This window comes from Elephas maximus, chromosome 6 (assembly GCF_024166365.1).
Source record: "Elephas maximus indicus isolate mEleMax1 chromosome 6, mEleMax1 primary haplotype, whole genome shotgun sequence".
In the NCBI taxonomy this organism is placed as follows: Eukaryota; Metazoa; Chordata; class Mammalia; order Proboscidea; family Elephantidae; genus Elephas; species Elephas maximus.
The window spans coordinates 121,578,864-121,602,249 of record NC_064824.1 but is presented as its reverse complement, the minus strand read 5'-3'; the positions used below and the strand labels follow the sequence as shown (position 1 = coordinate 121,602,249).

Sequence of the window (23,386 nt, the reverse complement as noted above, 5' to 3'; positions counted from 1 at the left end):
ACCCGAAAACCCTGGCGGGATAGTGGTTAAGAGCTAACAGTTGCTAACCAAAAGGTCAGCAGTTTGAATCCACCAGGCACTCCTCCGAAACCCTATGTGGCAGTTCTACCCTGTCCTATAGGGTCGCTATGAGTCAGAATCGACTGGACTGCAACAGATTTGGTTTTGGTTTGGTATACTTCTTGACGGATAATTAGACTGGAGTCTGAGCTTCTAGACAGATTCAGATAAGGGACCAAAGACAAACATATAATCAGCAAGATAAGCAGGAATTGGCACACACACTCATCTAGACAGACAGTGGGGGTCAAATTCATGGAAGGAGGCAAGGACACCCAGAGACTCATATAGTTGGGAAAAGACAGCCTGCCATTGTCAGACAAGAGCCAGGGTGGGCAATGAGGAAGACCCCTGCCACCAGGGTCTGGGTCATAGTTCAGAGAGGAGCCAGAGGGTAAACTGACCTTGAATTGAGGTTAAGCTCTTCCATGGCAGGCACTGTCATTCAGTCATGGGGATGATAGAACCTGGTCAGAGGCTCACTGAATCAGAGAAATAAGGGACCTCTGACAGACAGCTTCTGATAAGTCAGCAGAGGGTTTTGAGTCAGACAGACATGGTTTCCAGGTCCTGCTCCTCCATTTACCAGCTGTGTGAGTTGTGGAATTCACCTGACTTCAAGCCTCTCCTTCTTCATCTGAGCAATGGTATTATTCAGTCAGCATTCATTGGAGTAATAGCCACACTAGTTGTTTATAGCTGGTGCCCATTCTAACTGGTCATTGTTCAAGCCATGTTGTTTTTGTTGTTGGTTGCCTTCAACTCATGGCAATCTTACGTATAACAGAATGGAACATTGCCCGATCCTGCCCCATCTTCATTACTAAAGCCATACTATTTGCTAAGCATTTTCAGTATTACACTGGAGTGCATTTGAAAGCTGGACAACGAATAAGAAGACCGAAGAAGAACTGATGCCTTTGAATTATGGTGTTTGTGAAGAATATTGAATATACCAGGGACTGTCAGAAGAACAAACAAATGTGTTTTGGAAGAAATACAGCCAGAATACTCCTTAGACGCAAGGATGATGAGACTTTGTCTCATGTACTTTGGAGATATTATCAGGAGGGACCAGTCCCTGAAGAAGGACATCATGCTTGGTAAGATAGAGGGTCAGTGAAAAAGAGGAAGACCCTCGATGAGATGAATTGACACCGTTGCTGTAACAATAGGCACAAACACAGCAATAATTGTGAAGATGGCGCAGAACCAAGCAGGGTTTCATTCTGTTGTAAATAGGGTTGCTGTGAGTCAGAACCAACTTAAGGGCACCTAACAACAACACCACCATCACACTGGAGTAATAATGTCTATGGCTATTCATTTCCTAAGACTGCTGTAACACAATATTACAAACTGGGTGGCTTATTAAAACAGAAATTTATTGTCTCACAGTTCAGGAGGCTAGAAGTCCAAATCAACAAGTCTGCCAGGCCATGCTTCCTCCAAAGTCTCTAGGGGAAGATCCTTTCTTGTCTTTCCCAGTTTCTGGTAGCCTCAGGCATTCCTTGGCTTGCAGATACATCTTCACATGACTATCTGCTATGGATTCAAATCCTAATCCCTGTACCTGGAAATACAACCCTGTTTGGAAATGGGGATTTTCTTTTGTTATGTCAGTGAAGCCTTACTGAGATAGAGTGGATCCTAAACCTAATCTCTTCTGAGATTATAAAAGGAGCAAAATAGACACAGAGACACACACCCAGGAAAGGAATGCCAAGGAACTCCTCTGTTAGTGACAAGAAAGGACCCTCCCTTGAAACTGATGCCTTGATTTGGACTTCTAGCCTCTAGAACTGTGAGACAATACATTTCTGTTCTTTAAAGCCACCCACTTGTATATTTTGTTGTGGCAGCACTAGGAAACTAAGGTCCTTCCTCTGTCTGCCCCTCTGTCTCTTCTCCTCTTTTGTAGGGGCACCAGCCATACTGGATTAGGACTTACCCTACTCCACTATGACTTCCTGTTAACTGATAACATCTTCAAAGACTCTATCTTCGATCTGTCACATTCACAGATACCTGGGGTTAGGAATTCGACATGTCTTTAGGAGACACAATTCAATCCATAATTGACTATATTATGGAGGTGCTTTGAGGGCTATAAGGAATATGCATAAGGCATGCCGTACCGTGGTTGACATACTTGGCACTTACCTAAAAGCACAGTGGGCATTGTTACATTACTGATATAGTTATCAACATGGCTAAATGATTGACTTGCATTTGTACACCAAAGACAGACTCCATGGAAATGCAGCTGGCAAAATAATTGACTCATTTGTGCCCTGCAATTTCGAATTGCAAATACTCTGAATGAGATTTGATTTTATTGTGCCTAAATTAAGCAATCAGTGTGTCTTCTAACTCATGGATAAAAAGTGGGGTACTCAATGCTCTGAAGGGAATTCTACCTGCCTCAGAAAATCTCAGAGAGAGCCTTGTGATCCCATGTGATACATATAATGACCACTTCTTTCTCCCTGGGAACAACAAAGATGGTCTTTTACTGGGTTGTAAATCTTGTTTTGCTTTTGCTGGGGTCAAAATAACATGTCAGAAGACATTTATATATGGAATCTCTCTATATCTATATAAGAAAATGGTAATTCTTTAGAGTGGGAATTGGGGAGCAGACGTGGAAGTGAAAGTGACTCTTTACTGTTTTTCTTTGTCCTAGTTGCTGTCAGGTCAACTCCGACTCGTGGCAACCGCATGTGTGTCAGAGTAGAACTACACTCCACAGGGTTTTCAATGACTGATTTTGGGAAGGAGATCACTAGGTCTTTTTTCTGACTTTTTTGGGTGGACTCAACCTATAACCTTTCAGTTAGCAGCCAACCATGTTGACTGTTGGTACCATCTAGGATTCCCATTTCTTTGTATATTCCTTGAATTTTGACCATGACCAGAAATGACATTTTTATTTCATGAAGCAGCAGCTTTATTTTGGAAATAAAAAGAAAAAGGAGGTCTTCCAAAAAGTGGCACAGTTTAATTGTCATCATGGGTTTGCATTTTGGAATCCTTAACCGCTACCACGGACATTTTCATGGAGGAACACAAGAAAAGAAGCCCAGGTACCTCTCTGAGCCACCGGTGACTTGCTTTCCTGCCCCCTGCTCAGACCCAGCCCAGCTTCACTGCCCTGCTAATCCTTCAAATACTCCTCAAGCCATCTTCATTGACTTGACATGCTCAGTCCAAATACACGTTCCTCCTTGGCATTTGCATATCTCCAGGGGAACTTTGTGCTGAATCCACATACTGTGACAGACAACTCTATACTCAAACTGTGACTACCAGAAAAGTCCTCAGGTCACAGCCAAGTCCATCTCTCTAGCTATTTGGTCTGAGGTGGGCTGGGTAATCTGTGGAGAAGGATCAAGTGCTTAGAAATGTCTCTTTTCAGGTGTTCAGATGGTGTTTGGCCCAAATCCTGCTACTTGTCAGAAGGGGCCTGTGACAAATTAAATGGCTGTAAATAGAAGTCGCAAACATTAGGAAATCGTGTTTCACCGGCTGCAACTGTTAAACTGTTGGCAAAAATTTTCATGGAAGCCAAATGGAAATGTGCACAGTTGGGAGCATGCAGTGGACAGGCACCATGTTTCCAGGTAGAGGCGGTGGTTTTGTTCTGCACAATTCAGCTTGAAGGAGGCAAAGGGCTAAGGCACCAACTGTCCTACTTACAATGAGGAGGGGAAAGCCCTCGCTGGTGACAAAGAGAAAGGTGGTCTAACCCAAGACTGGCCTCATTCATCTCATTTTCATTCAGATAATGAGTCAGAATCGACTCGAGGCAGTGGGTTAATATCCTTGGTTAGAAATATCCATGAGGAAATGCCTCATCTTTATTTTTTAATTTAACATATAAAAGAAAACCATGCATTATAGAGAACAAAAGAAGAGTTTCAAATATCATCGTAGGAAAGTATTCCTAAAATTAATTTAGGTGCCATTTTTTTAGTGTGAAAAGACTAGCCTTCACTTTTAATGAATGAGAGGCTAAAACTAGTCAGTTGTGTAAGATTGAAATTAAAATATGGTATGCTTCATTAACATGGAATAAGTTGTGTTAACTAACCTAGTAAAGTACTTCCAATTATAAGATGCTAAAGAAATAGTTTTTGGGGTTTGTTTTGTTTTGCTTTGCTTTTTTGCTTTTGAATATATCTGGGTTTAACAAGTTGTGGTGCAGTGAATTACATAATACAGCCCTTCTAGCCGTAGTCTTCGTAACTCCTACCAAATGACTGGGTGGGGCTATGCAAATGAGATGCCTGTGGCCCGTAAGGGGATTGGACAGCTTGCTAATAATGCAAATAAGGTGCATGGCACCCTTGTGAGGGTACAACCATGCAAATAAGGTATGTGGAACCCTAAAACAAGGGGGTTCATCAGTTTTGCCATCCCACTAGGCTTAAAGACAGAAACAGAGAGAGAGAGGAGCTGTAATACGGAAGACAGAGAGAGGCACTAGAAGCAGCAGAACGAGGACAGAGAGGAAAAGCTATGACACTGCAGACAGTGAGAAGTAGTGGCTGAGAGATGGTGGTAGCAGAGGTAGCAGAACCAGGAGACTGGCAGGAGACAGCACATTGGGCTTCCCGGCCCAAAGAACGAGAGAGCTAAGCGCCTTCGGGCCAAGCCTTGCTGGCTGAGTGGGGTACCTCCAGGCACTTATTGGCAGAGCTAAAAGAGCTTCGTAATACTTGCCTGAGCAGGGCAGAGGCCAGGCCAAGGGGCCAAGGGACCGAGGGCTAGGGAGAGGCTTGCCTATGGCACAGCTAAGAAGAGGCTGTCCTGATCAAAGAACTGTATCCTGACCATTCCACACTGAACTGTAACCTGTTACTTCCCTAACAAACTGCATAATTGTGAGTATGGTCTACAAGTTCTGTGTGGCCACTGCAATGAATTATGGAGCCCAGCAGAGAAGTAAAGAGTGCTGTGGGAAGGACAGTTGGTGTCAGAATTGGTAAAAAGGTTGGAGGGTGGAAGCATGTCTGATCTCAGCCTCATAGGAATCAGCCTTGGACTGTTGATCTTGATTCTCTTTCCGTCTTGTGAAGTTAGAGTAGGAGGTCATTTTTACATAAGTGAAGATGTTTCTCTTCTTTAATGACTGGATGAATGAGAGTAGATTATTTATAGCTAAAAATGTTCTTTGAATTTGTTTTTTTTAATGTTTTCTAAGTGATTTGAACAAGCTCAAGAAAATATAAACCCACTGCAGTCGAGTTGATTTCAAATCATGGTGACCCCATGTGACAGAGTAGAACTGCTCCATAGCATTTTCTTGGCTGTAACCTTTACAGAAGCAGATCCCAGACCCTTCTCCCAAGGCTCTGAATAGGTTTGAACCACCAGCCTTCAGGTTAGCAGCTGATTGCAAACTACCTGCACCACCCAGCCTTCTCAAGAAAATGTAAAAAAAGAAACCTATTGCCATCCAGTTGATTTGGACTCATAGCAACCCTATAGGACAGAGTAGAACTGCCCCATAGGGTTTCCAAGGAGTGGCTGGTGCATTTGAACTGCCAACCTTTTGGACAGCAGCTGAGCTCTTAACCACTGCACCACCAGATATAGTTTATCATTTTTCTTTCAAGTGGTGTGCTTTTTCTCAAGAGCCCCCATCTATCCCAGGGAGGAAAAACACCTACATCTTAGTTCAGTTTTTTCCTAGTTCAGTAATTTAAACAGTTCCTTTAGACAAATGCAAGGACCCCTGGTGGCTGCTAACCAAAAGGTTGGCAGTTCGAACCCACCAGCTGCCCTGTGGGAGAAAGATGCAACAGTCTGCTTCGGTAAAGATTACAGCCTTAGAAGCCCTTTGGGGCAGTTCTACTCTATCCTACAGGGTTGTTATGAGTTGGAATCAACTCGATAGCAATGGGCTATGGATTTAGACAAATGATGAGTCCCTTTAGGTCTTTCATACTTCTTCTCCCTGCTTTTCTCCACGAGGGCATCTGGGGTTAATGGATATGTATAGCTTACCACAGGAACCATGATGGTGCAGTGATTAAGCGCTCGCTGCTAACTGAAGGTCAGCAGTTTGAACCCATCAGCTACTCTATGGAAGAAAGATGTGGCAGTCTCCTTCTGTAAAGATTAAAAAAAAAAAAACAACTGGTTGCCTGGATTCCAACTCATAGTGGCCCTATAGGACAGAATGGAACTGCCCCATAGGGTTTCCAATGAGCAGCTGGTGGATTCAAACTGCTGACCTTTTGGTTAGCAGCCAAGCTCTTTACCACTGAGCCACCAGAGCTCCTTCGTAAAGATTAAACCAAAAACCAAAGTCAGTGCCGTCAAGTCGATTCCGACTCATAGCGACCCTATAGGACAGAGTAGAACTGCCCCATAAAGTTTCCAAGGAGTACCTGGCAGATTCAAGCTGCCAGCCCTTGGGTTAGCAGCCGTAGCACTTAACCACTACGCCACCAGGGTTTCCCCATAAAGATTATAACCTTGGAAAGCCTACGGAGCAGTTCTACTCTGTCCTATAGGGTCGTTATGAGTCGAAATCGACTCGATAGCAATGGGTATGGCCTAGCAGACCCTGTGGGTGGAGGGACAGTCTATGCTGTGTCCTCTGAACCCACGCTGGTATCTGCTGCAGAGGGACTAGACTGGTCCCTCCCTGGACCAGTGACAGCTGAGATGTGCCTGATCCCTTCTTGTCTTTTGGAGTGATCTGCTGACACCTCAAATTGGCACATGGTGTCTTGGTCTTGTGAAGCGCTGGTGGCCCAGTGGTTAAGAGCTCGGCTGCTAACCAAAAAAAATGTTGGCAGTTCAAATCCACCAGCCTCTCCTTGGCAATTCTGTGGTATAGTTCTATTCTGTCCTGTGGGGTTGCTATGAGTCAGAATCAACTTGACAGCAACAGGTTTTTGGTTTTATCTTGGTCTTGGAATCCCCACCTGTGTTGCCCCAAGGCCTCTGCTGGTCCGCCTGCACCCCCAAAAAGTCCACAAATACCTTTCCACTTCCTGTGAAAGTCTCATTCCCTTGCACCCCATTCAAAGGCTTGGGGAATCAGGAGCACTGCCTCAGGCTCATCTAGCCCCCAGCTTCTCACTGCACCTCCCCACCATCGCCTGGGCGCCATGTTAGATGACACCAAACCTACAGCTGCAGTTCTTTTAGGGGCCTGAAGCACTCCCCATGCCACGTTCATAGAATGGGTCCCTAGCCCTGTTGTTCTCTGGCTTCCCCAAATCTAGACAGATGTGATTCCCCTAACTCTTTCTTTTTCTTTCTCTCTCACACACACATACACACAGTTGCCCTCAAGGGAGCAGGAGGTGAGAATCCTTGTTTTGACTTCTTTGCTTTCTTTCTTTCCCCTTCTTCCACCTGCCAGAAGGGATGGGCTTCAGTCTTTTTTCTTCATTTTATCCAAGCCACCAAAGGCAAAAAAAAAAAAAAGGCTTCTTTTTTATTTTTAAGGAAGAAACTCTATCATCCAGGCTTGATTCTTGTTATACTAACTCCAGGAACTAAAGGAATTTAGTAATTCTTGCTCTCACTGTCATAGGGTCTCAAGTCTGATAGCCAAACCTATGGTGTTGTTGTTTCTGGATGCCATCCTCTAATTTAATGGTCAAAGGTGAGAAATAACTGTGTTGCTCTACTGAGTACTTGTGTTTTTCCTAAAGCTCTGAAATGCAGTTGTTTCAGTGGGCAGCTGACAGGGCAATAAAGTCTGTGGGATATGGGACCATACCCAACCACATTTCAAAATACCATCCTCCTGACAATTGTTTACAAACTTCATGTGCATAGAGAGCTCTGGCTAGAACAGGATTCTGAGCTCTGGCCACTCCTTTACCATTGCACCCCAGCAATGTGACCTTGAACAAGTTAAACGCTCTAAGCCTTCAACCTCATCTGTAAGATAAGGAAAATAACACACCGATAAGATTATCGTGAAGATTGGGTAAGATAATACTTATAAGCACCAGATATATGCTTGCACAGCACGGATACCTAGTCCTTGTTGCATAAACTGGAGTTGTTATTACTGAAAACAGGTACTCAGGGCTTGTGCTTCCTAGGAAGGCTCAGGAAGTGCAACCTTGAGTGACTGCCCTTTGGAGCACGTGTCCTGGGCATGTTCTGGCCGTCTCTTAGAGGCTCAGGAGTAGAAATTCTTGGTCACTCAAGGAGAGCTTGTCTTAGTTTATTGAGGGCCCTGTGTGAATAAACTGAAGAAAATCATCTAAGCAGAGATAGGAAATGGTGCAACACTGTGAAGGCTGACCCTAAACAAGTGGGACGCAATCCCATCCCATGGAGATGGATTATGAGACTGTATTGTGGGCAAGTTAGAGAGATGGGAGGTCTGGAGTGAGGTTAGTATGGGACCTGTCCAATCTGAGCAAGGAAGCAGCATCCAAGAAAATCTCATCTAGGTGAGATTTCTGAGGGGCCTTGAGAAAAGGAACAGGTCAATGCTGTAAGAGTTTAGACTTTACTCTGAGAGCTTAGGTTAGAATTACTTGCCCCCTTCCTGTCCCATTGCTGCCAATCTTGTGTGATGGGCTCATAAACACACGGGGGTCAGTACCCATCTTTATGGGATGGCCACTTCTTTACCATTGGACCCCAGCAATGTGATCTTGGACAAATTAAACTCTCTAAGCCTTCAAAGAAGCCCCTGCCACCCCCATTGGTGGCCCTTAGCCCCAGCCAAGCCTACTTATCTAGATTCTGAACATTTTTTTAAAATCAAGTTCATTGAGGATTAATTTACATACATTTCAGTGAGATGTGACAAGTTATATACCCCAATTACCACCACCACAATCAAGATACAGAACCGTTCTATCACTCCAAATAGTTCTGCCCCCCCTTTTGAGGGCCAATCTCTTGGTGTGTGCTTAAAAAAAAAAAAGTTTTACTGAGATATAATTCACATATCACACAACCGATGCATTTAAAGTGTACAAACACTGGTTTTTTAGTACATTCACAGAGTTGTACAACCATCACCACAATAAATTTTAGAACATTTTCATCACCCCACAAAGAAATCCATTAGCAGTCACTCCCCATTTCTCCCCAACCCATTGCCTTCTCCCCTATGCCCAACCCTAATCATTGCTGTCAAGTAGATTCTGACTCATAGCAACCCCATGTGTGACAAAGTAGAACTGCTCCATAGGGTTTTCTTGGTTGTAATCTTTACAGAAACAGATCACCAGGCCTTTTTTCCGTGGTGCCCTGTGTGTGTTCAAACTGCCAAACTTTAGGTTAGTAGTTGAGTACAAACCATTTGTAACACCTAGCTACTACTAATCTACTTTCTGTCTCTTTAGATTTGCCTCTTCTAGACATTTCATATAAATGAAATTATACAATATACGATCTTTTATGACTGGCTTCTTTCGCTTAGTTTTTTTTCTTTCACTTAATGTTTTGAAGGGTCATCCACATTGCTGTATGAATTAGTACTTCATTTTTCAAATTGCTGAATAATATTCCATACTATGGACATACTGGAGCCCTGGTGGCACAGTGGTTAAGAGTTCAGCTGCTAACCATAAGGTCAGTAATTCAAATCCACCAGCTGCTGCTTGGAAACCCTATGGGGCAGTTCTACTCTGTCCTGTAGGGTCGCTATGAGTTGGAATCGACTCAACAGCAACGAGTTTGGGTTTTGGGGGGCTGATATGGATATACCACATTTTGTTTATCCATTCATCAGCTGACAAACATTTGGATTGTTTCTGTTTCTGGCTATTGTGAATAATGTTGCTATAAACATTCGTATGAAGTTCCTGTGTGGAAAAGTGTTTTAACTTCTCTTGGGTATATACTTAGGAGTAGAATTATTGGATGATAAGGTAATTCTATGTTTAACATTTTGAGGCACTGCCAGCCTGTTTTTCACAGTGGCTGCACCATTTTGCATTCCAACCAGCAGTGTATGGGGGTTCCAATTTCTTCACAGTCCCAACAACACTTGTTATTATCTTTTTGATGCTAGCTATCCTACTGGGTGTGAAGTGGTGTCTCATGGTGGATTTGATTTTCATTTCCCTAATAACTAATGATGTTGAGAATCTTTTCATGTGTTTATTGGCCATTTGTATATCTTCTTTAGAAAAATGTCTATTCAGATTCTTTGCAAATTTTTTAATTGGGCTATTTGTCTTTTTATTATTGACTTGTAAGTGTTCTTTATATGTTCTAGATATAAGTCCCTTATCAGATACATGAATTACAATAATCTTCTCCCATTTTGTGGGTTTTCAAGTTTTTTTTTTTAAATAATTTATCTTATTTGTTGTTGTTGAGAATATATACAGTAGAACATATATCAATTCAAGCATCTCTATATGCACAATTCAGTGAGGTTGATCACATTCTTCGAGCATTCTCACCCCCCTTTTTCGAGTTGCTCCCACCACCCATTAACATAAACTCATTGCCCCTTAAGGTTCCTATCTAACCTTTTGAGTTGCTGTTGTCAATTTGATCCTATATAGATAAGATCTTAATAGCGCACAATGCTCAAGGCAGACACTCTTTAGTAGTTAAGCTAAACTATTGCTTGGTTTTAAGAAGACTTCGAGGAATATTTTTGGTTTAAGGTTTAAAGATTATCTCAGGGCAATAGTTTCAGGGGTTCATCCAGCCTCCAGGGCTCCAGACAATCTAGATTCCATGAGAATTTGAAATTCTGTTGTATGTTTTCCCCCTTTTGATCAGGGTTCTTCTGTAGAATTTTTTACCAAATTTTTCCATAATAATAGCCAGGCAACATCCAGTTCTTCTGGTGTCATGGCAAAGGAGACAGCTGTTCACGTAGCCACATTTTCCACTTCCTCTTATGCCTGACTCTCCTTCCTCTGTTGTTCCCAGCAAATAGAGACCAACTGTCATGCCTTTGATGGCCGCTTTCAAGCTTTTAAGACCCCAGGGACTGTGCAACGAACTAGGAGGTAGGACAGACTCACTAAACATGTTAGTAGGCCAGTTAACTGGGATGTCACATGAAACCATAACTTCAAACCTCCAAACCAAGGAACCAAATCCCATGAGGTATATGGTTGTACATAAATAGCCTCAGCAGCTACTTTTTTTTTTGTCATTGTTGTAAATGAGTTTTCATGTTTCCGATTCTAGACTTTTTATCTTCTGACCACTTCGCCTTTTCTCAACTCCAATAAAGATGTGAGCCAGTTCTACTGTCATATAGAGCCACTATGAGCCAGTGTCAACTCAATGACATACAACAACACCAACAACAAAGATGTACTCAGAGAATTTTGGATATGGACAAAGACCTTCCTTAGAAATAATCTAATACAACTTATTCACTTTTTAGATTAGGAAACTAAGGCCTAAAAAGTTTAAGCCATATGTTACACAGCTAGTTAGTCGCAGAATGGGAATGAATATTATTAGTCAAGATCCTCTTGGTTCCTAATGACAGAAAAAAATCTCAAAATAACCTGAGCAAAGAAAAAAAAAAAAAGGTGATTCACAGAACACTAACAACAGTGTTAGTCACTATTACCGGGATTTTCTTACTGCATGATATCAAATATTTATTAGTAGTGATAAAGGAGCCCTGACAGTGCAGTGGCTAAGAGATTGCCTGCTAACCAAAACATTGGCAGTTGGAATCTACAAGCCACTCCCTGGAAATCCTAAGAGGCAGTTCTACTCTGTTCTATAAGGTTACTGAGAGTCAGAATCAACTCAGTGGTGACAGGTTTGGTTTGGTTTTTTGGTTAGTGATAAAGTTGGGGAGCAGAGAGGGCAAGGTACTAGACAGATAATCTAAGTGATGGGCCAGGATAGAAAGAAATTGAACAAAAGGCAAAATCCATTGGGCAGCAGGAGAAGGGAGCATGACACAGGCAGATTTAAGTAAAAGGTGGCATGCATCAGACAGAGACGGAACCTGGCACAATCACTGGAAATAGACCAAGCTAAAGGCATGACAACAATCAAGGGTTAGGACAAGATTTGGGACAAGACAAACTCAAACTTGATCTCTGGCAGGCAGGGATAAAGCCCAAAGCGGTAGATGAAAGTCTTAAGGGAGTGAGAGTCTAACATCATATGAAGGTCAGAGACCAGTGAGTCTTGTGGCCCCAATAGAAGCTTGTAGCCCACTGCTGATTTGGGGATCAGAATTAATTCCAGTTCTTATAAGCCCCAACAATGAACTAACAGTAAGATTTAAAAGACTGGAGGCTATGTTGGGATCTACTCGGAAATTCCCTGTGTTCCTTACAGACCAAAGATGGATCATCTGGGACAGTCCTTGAGATCTCTTGGTTTTACAATATTACTGTAATTGTTTTGTAGTAGTACTCTAATTATTTCAAAACATATACATGTTAGTTTTCTACATGCAATATTTATTGAATCAAAACAGTTCATACCCATCTTCATCAAAATCTTTCCCTTCTAGAACTAGCCTCTATCAGTGGGTCCTGGCACCTGTGTTTTTGTTTGAGATCTTCAGCAAAAATACCAAAAACCAAACTAGCTGCCATCAAGTTGATTCTGACTCATAGCAACCCCATGCATTTCAGAGTAGGACTGTACTCCGTAGGGTTTTCAATGGCTATAACCTTTTGGAAGTAAATATCCAGGACTTTCTTCCAAAGCACCTCTGGGCAGACTTGAACTGCCAGCCTTTCCATTAGTAGCCAAGCACTTAACCATTTGTACCAACCAAGAACTCCTTCAACAAGCACTTGATAAAAACAAGGGAAATAAAACAAAGTCCTTACCCTGTCTGTGTAAGAATGTGGAAAGTGAGAAACACTACTGTGGCTCTTGAACATTTCAAGAAAAGAAATAGTTTATTTATATATTTTTTTTTAAATAGAGAATTTGGATTAGATTAGAAGGAGTGGTAAAAGCAGTGGTCAAAATTATAAAAATGGAGGTGGAAAATGTTCCAGGAAATAAATTGCTAACAATGAGAAAGAAGGAAGAGTACCAAAGAACAAACAATCCTCTCACTGAACAAAGTATGAGTATTTTTATGAGTCAAGAGAGCAATAGAAAACCAGAACATGTCATTCCAAAATCAAGACACCTTTGTTTAATATCAGCTGATGCCCTGAGCTCCTTTTGCTTCCTGTTAGTTTAATGATAAAGATGAAAGAGGATACAAAATGTTCTGAGGACCATATTATTCAACATAAGTATTTATTCAGGCAGTGAGACTCTTAATTAATCAATGGCTTTCAAACATTTTTGACCCTGACCCACAACATCACACACATACACACACACACGCCTATAAGCTTATTACCTTCACATAGGTAGCACACTCTGATATTTTCTTTCTAGCCTCTTCTATTTTATTTTATTTCTCATTTTAAAATGCTGTTAGAGATCCACTAAGTCACTTTCAGACTCACTAATGGGTTGTAATTTACAGTTTGGAAAATATTTATTAAATGTAAAATGTGCAGTGTCCTAATATGTCCTAATTCTGAGGTCACTCCTGTTGCTACTGCTGAGAAATTTCAGACCTAGGCTACAACAGAAGCTTTATTCAACTCAAGCCTCCAACTAGATTTCCTGGTATGTAATCTTGGCTTCTCGGCTATATTTCCAGTGGTTTTTTCCCATCTCTTAGGGGATGTGGTTCCTGTCCCTCCTCCAAATGGCCTGGGACAACCTGCTCCACGGCTCTTGGGAAAGCAGGGCAGAGTCCTCAGGATAACTGCTGCCCGTCTCACCCAGACTCCTTTGGTATTATTGCCCTTGGGCACTGTCAAGGCAAACAGGATGGGGTCTGCCTCCAGTCCTGGTCAATCGGTCCTAATTCTGGTTCTAACCTCATTCTTCTATCCTCAAGGGAAGCTATTCAGGGGTGTCTCCAAAGTGCTAGAATTAAGATGCTTCCCCTCAGAAGTCTTCTCCATGCCCCAAAGTAAGGCAGCGTTCACATGTTTTCCCTTGGCTTAGTGTCCCCTTCTGTTTCCCCAGGACATGGCATTATCTCTCCCTCCTGGTGTTTGTGAGGAGTGGGGGAGGTTGCCCAAAATAGGTGGAATCTATTGTAAATCCCCAAAACCCCCCACACAGGCTCTGGGCCAAAGGGCATAAGCCCTGGTCTGCCATATTTGAAATGAATGTGGATCTCGGTCTGAAACAGTACCTATAGGTTACAAAATTATACTAGAATTACCATATGGCGTTCATTCACAAGTAAAAATCATCTTTCCTTACAATGGCATTGTTTTGGGATTCCAATGTACTTTTGAACTCTCAGCAGAAAGTAAGAGGCTTTGTTACTATATTCTTATAAGGTAGTATTTTGTTTACTGCTAATAGTATAAATCAGTTGCCATTGAGTTGATTCTGACTCGTGGCAACCCTATATGTGTCAGAGTAGAACTGTGGTTCATAGGGTTTTTAGTGGCTGATTTTTTGGAAACTCGAATTGCCAACTTTTCAGTTAGCAGCTGAGCATGTTAACCATTTGCACCACCCAAGATTTTGCTCTTAGTATAGTACCAACTACATAGTAACTACTCAGAAGGATCCTTATTGGCTAAAGATGGAAATTTTAAAGAATATTTACTTGGCATAGGGATTAAAAGAATCTTAGGGTTGGAGGGATTCTAGATAGAGTTAATCTAATCTGTTCCATTGTTATTTGTACTCCACTTTCCTGGACTAAGAAGCCCTGGTGGTACAGTGGTTAAGTACTCAGATGCTAACCAAAATGTCAGTGGTTTGGACCAGCTGATCCACAGAAGAAAAGCGTGGCAGTCTGCTTCCCTAAAGACTGCAGCGTTGGAAACCCTATGGGACGGTTTTACTCTGTCCTATCAGGTCGCTACAAGGTGGAACCAACTCAATGGCAATGGGTTTTCCTGGACTTTTTAGGAATGCATTTGGCTGCAAATAACAGAAAAATCTGACTGCAGTGGCTTAAACAAATAAAGTATTTTTCTCACACAACAAGGTATATGGAGGTAAGCAGTTGCTGGCTTTCATTTAGCAGCTCAGTGATGTCAGAACTGATTCTCTCTGATACTCTTGGCTTTTTCCTCATGGTTTCAAGATGGCGTCTGTAGCGCTGAGTATCACATGTGCATCCAGTGCCAAATAAATGGGGGAGGCAGCTATAAGCCGCATCTGTTCTTTCTTACCAGAAAATCAAAAGTTTACCCAAATGCCCCCGAAGGGAATTTCTGGGGGGGGTCTAAGATCCTCTAAGGTTAGAACTGGGTTGTCTGGCCACCCCAAATAAAACTAGAGTGTGGTTAGAAAGAAGAAAGTAGAGGACAGATAGTAAACAGGCAACTGAGATAATGGCCACATTTCCTCAATCAGTGGCTATCCATCCCCGTTTGAAATCTCAGGGCAACATAATAGGCTGTCCCATTTTTGGCAGCTCTAGAAAGCTGTTTTTATTTTGAACCAGAATGAGCCTCCTTGTAACTTGTCCCCATGGCTTCTCTTTCTGCCCTGCAGGGCTTTATAGACTAATTTTTATACTTCTTCTCAGTGACAGCCATGCAAATATTTGAAGACAGCTGTCATATCTCCTCTAAATCTTCTCTTAGGGACATGAAGCACCTCCAGCTGGGTCCTCATGTGCTTTACCTCAAAGGCCCTCACCTTTCTGTTTGCTCTCCTCAGGGTGTGTTTCCATGTATCAGGGCTTCTCTTAGACTTTGTTGCCCCAAAGGACATAAAGGAATGGCCTGAGCAAAACCAGAGAAAGCAGACAATTATCTTCTTCTGGGTTATCACTAAAACAGCCCAACTTTGCATTACATTCTTTGACTTGCTGCTGGTGATTCAGCCAACTAACTCACTGCCCTATAGGGTTTGGAGCCCTGCTGGAGCAGTAGTTAAGAGCTCGGCTGCTAAACAAAAGGTCAGCAGTTCAAATCCACTGGGAGTTCCTTGGAAACCTATGGGGCAGTTCTACTCTGTCCTATAGGGTTGCTATGAGTTGGAATCGACTTGATGGAAACAGGTTTAATGGGTAATCTTTATGGAAGCAGATTGCTACATCTTTCTCCCGCAGAGTGGCTGGTAGATTCCAAGCACTGTCCTCAGCAGCCGAGTGCTTTAGCCACAGTATCACCAGGGAGACCATAAATCCTTTTCACAAAATGTTACTGTTCAGCCACCCCTTCATCTCCTTTACTGGGATCCAAGAGCAGGATTTATATTTATTACTAGTATATATTATGATGTTAGATATGACCTGTATTTCTAACTTATTGAGTTCTTCTCAGATTTCTATTATCCAGAGTGTCACTTATTTCTCCTAGATTCACATTATCTGCAAATCCGGGAAATTTGTGCTTGTTGTGACTCCATGTAAATCTTCATTAAATATTTTTAACAAGAAGGCCAGGATAATGTCCTTCAACCTGCCACCTAGGGTGAAGCTGAAGTCAGGGTCCTTCAACCCATTATGAGTTCACCCCATGATCATTCTGCCCACATTCTGCCTTTTGTCCTAAGGATGTTAGATCCTCTTTTGCAGAAATTACTTTGCAGAAATTCAGACGTACAGCAGCAGTCCTAGGGAATTTTATGCGGGAGAACTTTTCCCAGTGAATCCATTCTAGTTCCTAGAGAACACTAATTCCCCTTCTGAGTTCTTCAACTCACCCTTTACATATTCTAGTCTGTCTTGGTCATCAAGTGCTGCTATAACAGAAACGCCATACGTGGATGGCTTCAACAAAGAAAAATTTATTCTCGCCAGCCTAGTAGACTACAAGTCCAAATTCAGGGCATCAGCTCTAGGGGAAGTTTTCTCTTCTCTGTCGGCTCTGGAGGAAGGTCCTTGCCATCAATCATCCCCTGGTCTAGGAGTTTTTCTGCACAGGAGCCCCAGGTCCAAAGGATGCTTGCTCTAGGCTCTGCTTTCTTGGTGGTATGAAAAAAAAAAAAAAAGGTGGTGTGAGGTCCCTGTATCTCTCTGCTTGCTTCTCTCTTTTATATCTCAAAAGAGATTGGCTTAAGACAGAATCTAATCTTGTAGATCTCATCAATATAACTGCTGCTAATCCATCTCATTGATATCATAGTGATAGGATTTACAACACATAGGAAAATCACGTCAGATGACAAAATGGTGGGTAATCACACAATACTGGAAATCATGGCCCAGCCAAATTGATACACATATCTTTGGGGGATGCAATTCAATCCATCACATAGTCTATAACTTTTTATGATTATGCTCCACTTCTTATAGTGGCTTCTGGAAATTCTGTGCAGAATTTGGAGCTGAAACGCAGCAACTGCTGAGAAATTGCACATTACGCAGGGATTAGCGCAAAGACGAAAATCGTGTGTAGTTAAATTTATCCTTGAAAATCCCTTAAATGACTCCCAGTGTAGGTAGGGTATGCATGGTGTCACATGTATAATCTTATCCAGTAATCCTTCTCCATGCCAAAGGGTGAGATCCACTGAGCTAGACTAAAGAAAGACACAACAGGAAGTCTATATAAAGATGGTGGAGCACTCAAAACATTTGATCAAATCCATCCCTAGTTGTGAATGATGGAAGGGCAGAGAGTTTTAAAGTATCCCTGCTTGTCAGGAGGGCTTAATTTCTGTTGTTTTAATATGAACCCTTTATAATCTTAATACATATTAATAGATTTTCATTGTTGTTGGTAGTAGGATTAAAAGTAATTATCTATGAAAGTGCCTAGCACAGGTTCCAGCATATAGTATTACTAGATTTGAATCTAAATCTTCCTGAGTTAAATATATATATACTCATCTTTGAAGAGAGTCCTTGGGTGGTACAAACAGTTAATATGCTATGCTCCTAACTAAAATGTTGGAGGTTAGATCCACTCAGAGATGCCTGGGAGGAAAGTCCTGGCCATCTATTTCTGAAAAATCAGTCATTGAAAACCCTATGGAGCACAGTTCTACTCTGATACACAAGGGGGCACCATGAGTTGGCGTCAACTTGACAACAACTGGTTGGGGGGGCTTGAAGAAAAGAAATCGGAGCTCATAACCACTGTGGGACCTACTTTACCATCAGGATAGAGCAACTCCTGAATGGAAAGCTCAAGGGGCCTCAAGACAACACACCATTCCCAAATCAAAGGTCTTGAGCCCTCACAGCAAGGGGAATCTCATTTGGGTCTCAGAGGGACTTCCAAGGTTGTTGGCTCTTGACTCTGCCAAAAGACCCCCCAGAAAAATCTATTTATCAAATAAAGCTAAGATTATTAGGCCTACTTCAGTAAGGAAGAATACGACCTTAACAAGGACTTAGTAATGTCTTAGATGGAAGAAGTCAAGGAAAAATATTTATAGGTTCTTGGGAGTCTGGGAAGGAATCCTGGTGGCGTAGTGGTTAAGCATTCAGCTGCTAACCAAAAGATCAGTGGTTCAAACCCGTCTCCACAGGAGAAAGATATGGGTGGCAGTCTACCTCTGTAAAGATTATGGTCTTGGAAACTATAAGGACAGTTCTACTCTGTCCTATAGAGTCTCTGTGAGTAGGAATTGACTCAATGGCAACGGGTTGGGAGTCTGGTCTTAAGTGGTTCAAGGTTTTACAAGGCAGGGAACCAACTAGGATTGTTGTTGCTAGGTACTGTCGAGTTGGTTCCGACTCATAGTGACCCTATGTACAACAGAATGAAACAGTTTGCAGTCCTGTGCCATCTTCACAATCATTGCTATGTTCAAGCCCATTGCTGCAGCCACTGTGTCAATCTATCTTGTTCAGAATCGTCTTCTTTTTCGCTGACCCACTACTTTACCAAGCATGATGTCCTTCTCCAGGGATTGGTTCCTCCTGATAACAAGTCCATATACATGAGACAAAGTCTTGCCGTCCTTGTTTCTAAGGAGCATTCTGGCTGTACTTCTTCCAAGACACATTTTTTATTCTTCTAGCAGTCCATGGAGACAGTTAATTAGGTGACCGCTTGGGATTAGTAAAGGTTTTTTTTATGAGTAATTTATTATCTGATAAGCAAGCTCTTTTCTCGGGTAGACAAACCATTTCCTAATTTGAGAACTGTTTTCTCTGGTGAGAAAACTGTTTGCCTGGATAAGTTAGTTTGCAGAAATCTCCTGAAGCAAATAGTGCATTATTTATTGGTTTACATTTATCTTCCTGGGCAATGAGTTCCTAGAACTTGTTGATATAAGTGTCATCGGTTCTCACCTATGTTAGTTATCTAGTGCTGCTATAACAAAATACCACAAGTGGATGGCTTTAACAAACAGAAATCTATTTTCTCACCATTTAGTAAGCTAGAATTCCAAATTCAGAGAGCCAACACTAGGGGAAGACATACTCTCTCCGTCAGCTCTGGAGGAAGGTCCTTGTCTCTTCAGCTTCTGCTTCCTGGCTCTGTGGAGATCTCCAAGTGTCTTGGCATCTATCGTACCCCATCTATTTCTCTGCTTGCTTGTTCAATCACTTTTTATATCTCAACAGAGATTGCTCAAGATACACCCTATATAAATCCTGCCTCATTAACATAACAAAGTCAGCCCATTCCCAAAGGGGATTATAACCACAGGTATAGAGGTTAGGATTTATAACACATATTTTGGGTGGACAGAATTCAATCCATAACATCACCTCCCTTAAATTCTTGGACATAACCTGAAACTTTTCTATTTGAGGAATCCAGATTCCATAATATTTAAGGAGTAAAATGATTTGTATATTTTAGAATGCTATTTTCAGTAGAGGAAAGGATCTGCCTCTTTTTCCGATGGAAAGACCAGAGACATACTCATAGGCCTTTTATAAGAAGTATTTCATAAACCTACGGTCATTGCCAGTACTAGTTGCCGGTGAGCTGATTACAACTCTTGGCAACCCCATGTGTGTCAAAGTAGAGCTGTGCTCCACAGGGCATTCAATGACTGATTTTTCAGAAGTATATCATCGGGCCTTTCTTCTAAGGTGGCTCGAAGTGAACCCAAATCCCCAGCCTCTCATTTAGCAGCTGAGTTGGTTAACCATTTCTGCCAACCAAGGACTCCTCTATGGTCGCTTTGTTGTTGTTGTTATTGTGTGTTGTCGAGTTGATTCCAACTCACAATGACCCCATACGACAGAGTAGAACTGTTCCATGGGGTTTTTTTGGCTGTAATCTTTATGGGAGCAGATTGCCAGGTCATTCTCCCATGGATACAATGAGTAGGTTTTGAACTGCAAAGCTTTTGATTAGCAACCATGCATTCCTGAACAACCAGGGCTCCTTCCTGTGGTCACTTCAAAACCAAAAACCAAACTCATTGCCATCAATTCAATTCTGACTCATAACAACCCTAGAGGACAGAGGAGAGCTGCCCCGTAGGGTTTCCAAGGAGTGGCCGGTGGAATTGAACTGCTGACCTTTTGGTTAGCACTACATAGTGTTGATTTTATCACAGTCACAGGTTTGTTTTAGGCCAAAGAGCCTTTTGATGTTTCATGATCCTGGTTATACCTATAACCTCAGTTTTCTATTATGAATATCATAAATCATAAGACAGAATAAAAGTGAGAGACTTGGAATGATTAAATAATTGGATAAGGAAAATCTATCTCCATAACTATAAACAGACTTCAAAGCACATGACCTTCAAAGAAGCATTTCTTACAAAGCTCAGCATATCAGCATCACTGCTACCAGACGGCCAGTGTATTTCTCACCTACTGTCAAGGTTTGCTGTAGGCCAGGTAAGTCAACCGAGTTAGGAAATATTGATATGATAGCACTGAAAAAAAATCCCCATTATCAGGATTGGACATCAAAACCGAAGCATGTGGGAAGCAGGGTTAGTAGGCAGGTGTGGAGCTGCCAACCTAGGGAATTTTTTCTGTAAACAAATGGACTATGCTGGACTAACAACTTTCCTGTCATAGCAGATCAGCATTTCTTGAAATCAGACTGTCATATTTTCTGCAATAGCAATCACTGGTTTGATGACATAGCAGAATCTGGTCCTTGTTTTGAGTCAATTTATACTCCACTGGAAAATTTCTAGCATAGGAGGGTATTTTGGTCTAACATTTTGTTGCCATTAATACCAAGAACACAGCTCAAGGCATACCAAAATTTCTCTTGAGAGGCTCTGAGCAACATTACTCACAGTCTAAGAAGGTGAATATTCATCACTGTAACTTTGATGGTTATTAACCAGAGAATAAGGAAACATATTTGTAACTGCATAAGATGTGTCCTCAAATGAAAAAATTCAAACAGGTTGGCTTGGGGCTTATGGGGGTGAGAGAATGATAACAGCTACCCCAACAATAAATACATAAGCATTCTTAAGGTCACAGACGCCATGTTTACTTTGTGATAGCTTCTTAGCAGCTGGCTCCAGCCTTCTCCCTAATCCCCTTAATAATACCATAACTTGTATTTCTAAGTTCATTTGGCTGATTCCACACACTTTGGGCAAGTTTATTATATCTTTGAAGGTCCCTGGGTGGTAGAAAAACAGTATGCACTCAGTTACTCACCAGAAGGTTGGCAGTTCAAATCCATTCAGCTTCACTGCAGAAAAAAGTCCTGGTGATCTAATTCCATAAAGTTACAGCCATTGGATAAACAAACTATGGTACATACACACCGTGGAGACCTACACAACAATAAAGAACAATGATGACTCTGCGAAGCCTCTCACATCACAGAGGAATCTGGAGGGCATTATGCTGGGTGAAATAAGTCGATCACAAAAGGACAAATATTGTATAAGACCACTACTATAAAAACTCATGAAAAGGTTTACACAAAAAAAGAAATAATCTTTGATGGTTCCAAGGTGGGGAAGGGTAGGGATGGAAAAACGCTAAATAGGCAATAGATAAGTGGTCACTTTGGTGAAGGCTAAGACAGTACACAATACTGGAGAATCTAGTCCAAGGCAAGGTCCAAGACAAGGTCATGGAAGCTCCATAGACACATCTAAACTCCCCAAGGGACTGACTTACTGGGCTGAGGACTGTGGGGACCATGGTCTCAGGGAACATCTAGCTCAACTGGCGTAACATAGTTTATAAAGAAAATGTTTTACGTTCTACTTTGGTAAGTAGTGTCTGGGGTCTTAAAAGCTTGTGAGCAGTCATCTAAGATGACCTCACCCCGTCCAGAGCAAGGGAGAATGAAGAAAACTAAAGACATAAATAAGGGAAAGATTACTCCAAAGGACTAATGGATCACAACTACCACAGCCTCTACCACACTGAGTCTAGGAAACTAGATGGTGCCTGGCTACCACCACCGACCGACTGCTCTGACAAGGATCATAATAGAGGATCCTGGACAGAGCTGGAGAAAAATGTAGAATAAAATTCTAAATCACAAAAAAAAACCCAGACTTACTTGCCTGATAGAGACTGGAGAAACCCCGGACACCCTTTTAGCTCAGTAATGAAGTCACTCCTGAGGTTCATGACTTTAGCCAAAGATTGGACAGGCCTATAAAACAAAATGAGACTAAAGGCACACACCAGCCCAGAGGCAAGGACAAGAAGGCAGGAGGGGCCAGGGGAGCTGGGAACAGGGAACCCAAGGTCCAGAAGGGGAGAGTGTTGACATGTCTTGGGGTTGGTAACCAATGTCACAAAACAATATGTGCATTAACTGTTTAATGAGAAGCTAGTTTGTTCTTTAAACCTTCATCTAAAGCACAATAATAAAAAAAGATTACAGTCATTGAAAACCCTATGGACAGCATTTCTACTCTGAAGCACATGGTGGTCACCATAAGTTGGAATTGACTCCACGGCAACAGATTTGATTTTGTTTTACCATACTTTGACTAATAGAATTTTATTCTCCTTTTGGACGCCACAGGAGATTGATGCCAGGGTGGGGGTGGGGCAGGGGTGGGAAATGGACTCGGCTCCCCTGATTCTGTACTTCTAAAGCTAATTTTAAACTCTGATCCAACTCTGAGGTCCATGCTTTTTCTACTAATTTATTCATTCATCCATTTACTCACTCATTCAATAACATTTCAGAACCTTCTATATACCATATCAGCCAGAGACCCTAGAGAAAACAGATGAAACAATTTAAAGTGACTATTTAAAAGGCTCAGGCAAGCTATAAGAAAATCACAGGAATAATGTAATGGGAGCACTGTTACTAGCCCCAGGCCCAAAGCGGCAAAGGAAGCGAGGAGCTGCTAGAACTTGGAAACAGAGACTTGTATGTGGAGAGGGCCACCTGAGAGAAACTTTGGTTGCCACTCTGAAGCAACCCTGAAGGGAGGAGACTAGGGGAATAAATAACCCGGCTTCACTCTTTGCTCCCCCTGATCTCCTGCCCATGATAAAACCAGCAGTGGG

General features: G+C 42.0%; 1 long non-coding RNA gene across 1 annotated transcript in view; it reads right to left on the bottom strand.

The window, feature by feature from the left end:
- The window catches only part of LOC126078143 (uncharacterized), a 75,467-nt gene extending 53,805 nt beyond the window's left edge, over positions 1-21,662 (bottom strand). Inside the window, exon 1 of the long non-coding RNA XR_007517972.1 lies at positions 21,554-21,662. This is a non-coding gene — a long non-coding RNA (uncharacterized LOC126078143). The remainder of the gene's footprint in view (positions 1-21,553) is intronic.
- Positions 21,663-23,386: the final 1,724 nt, after the last annotated feature.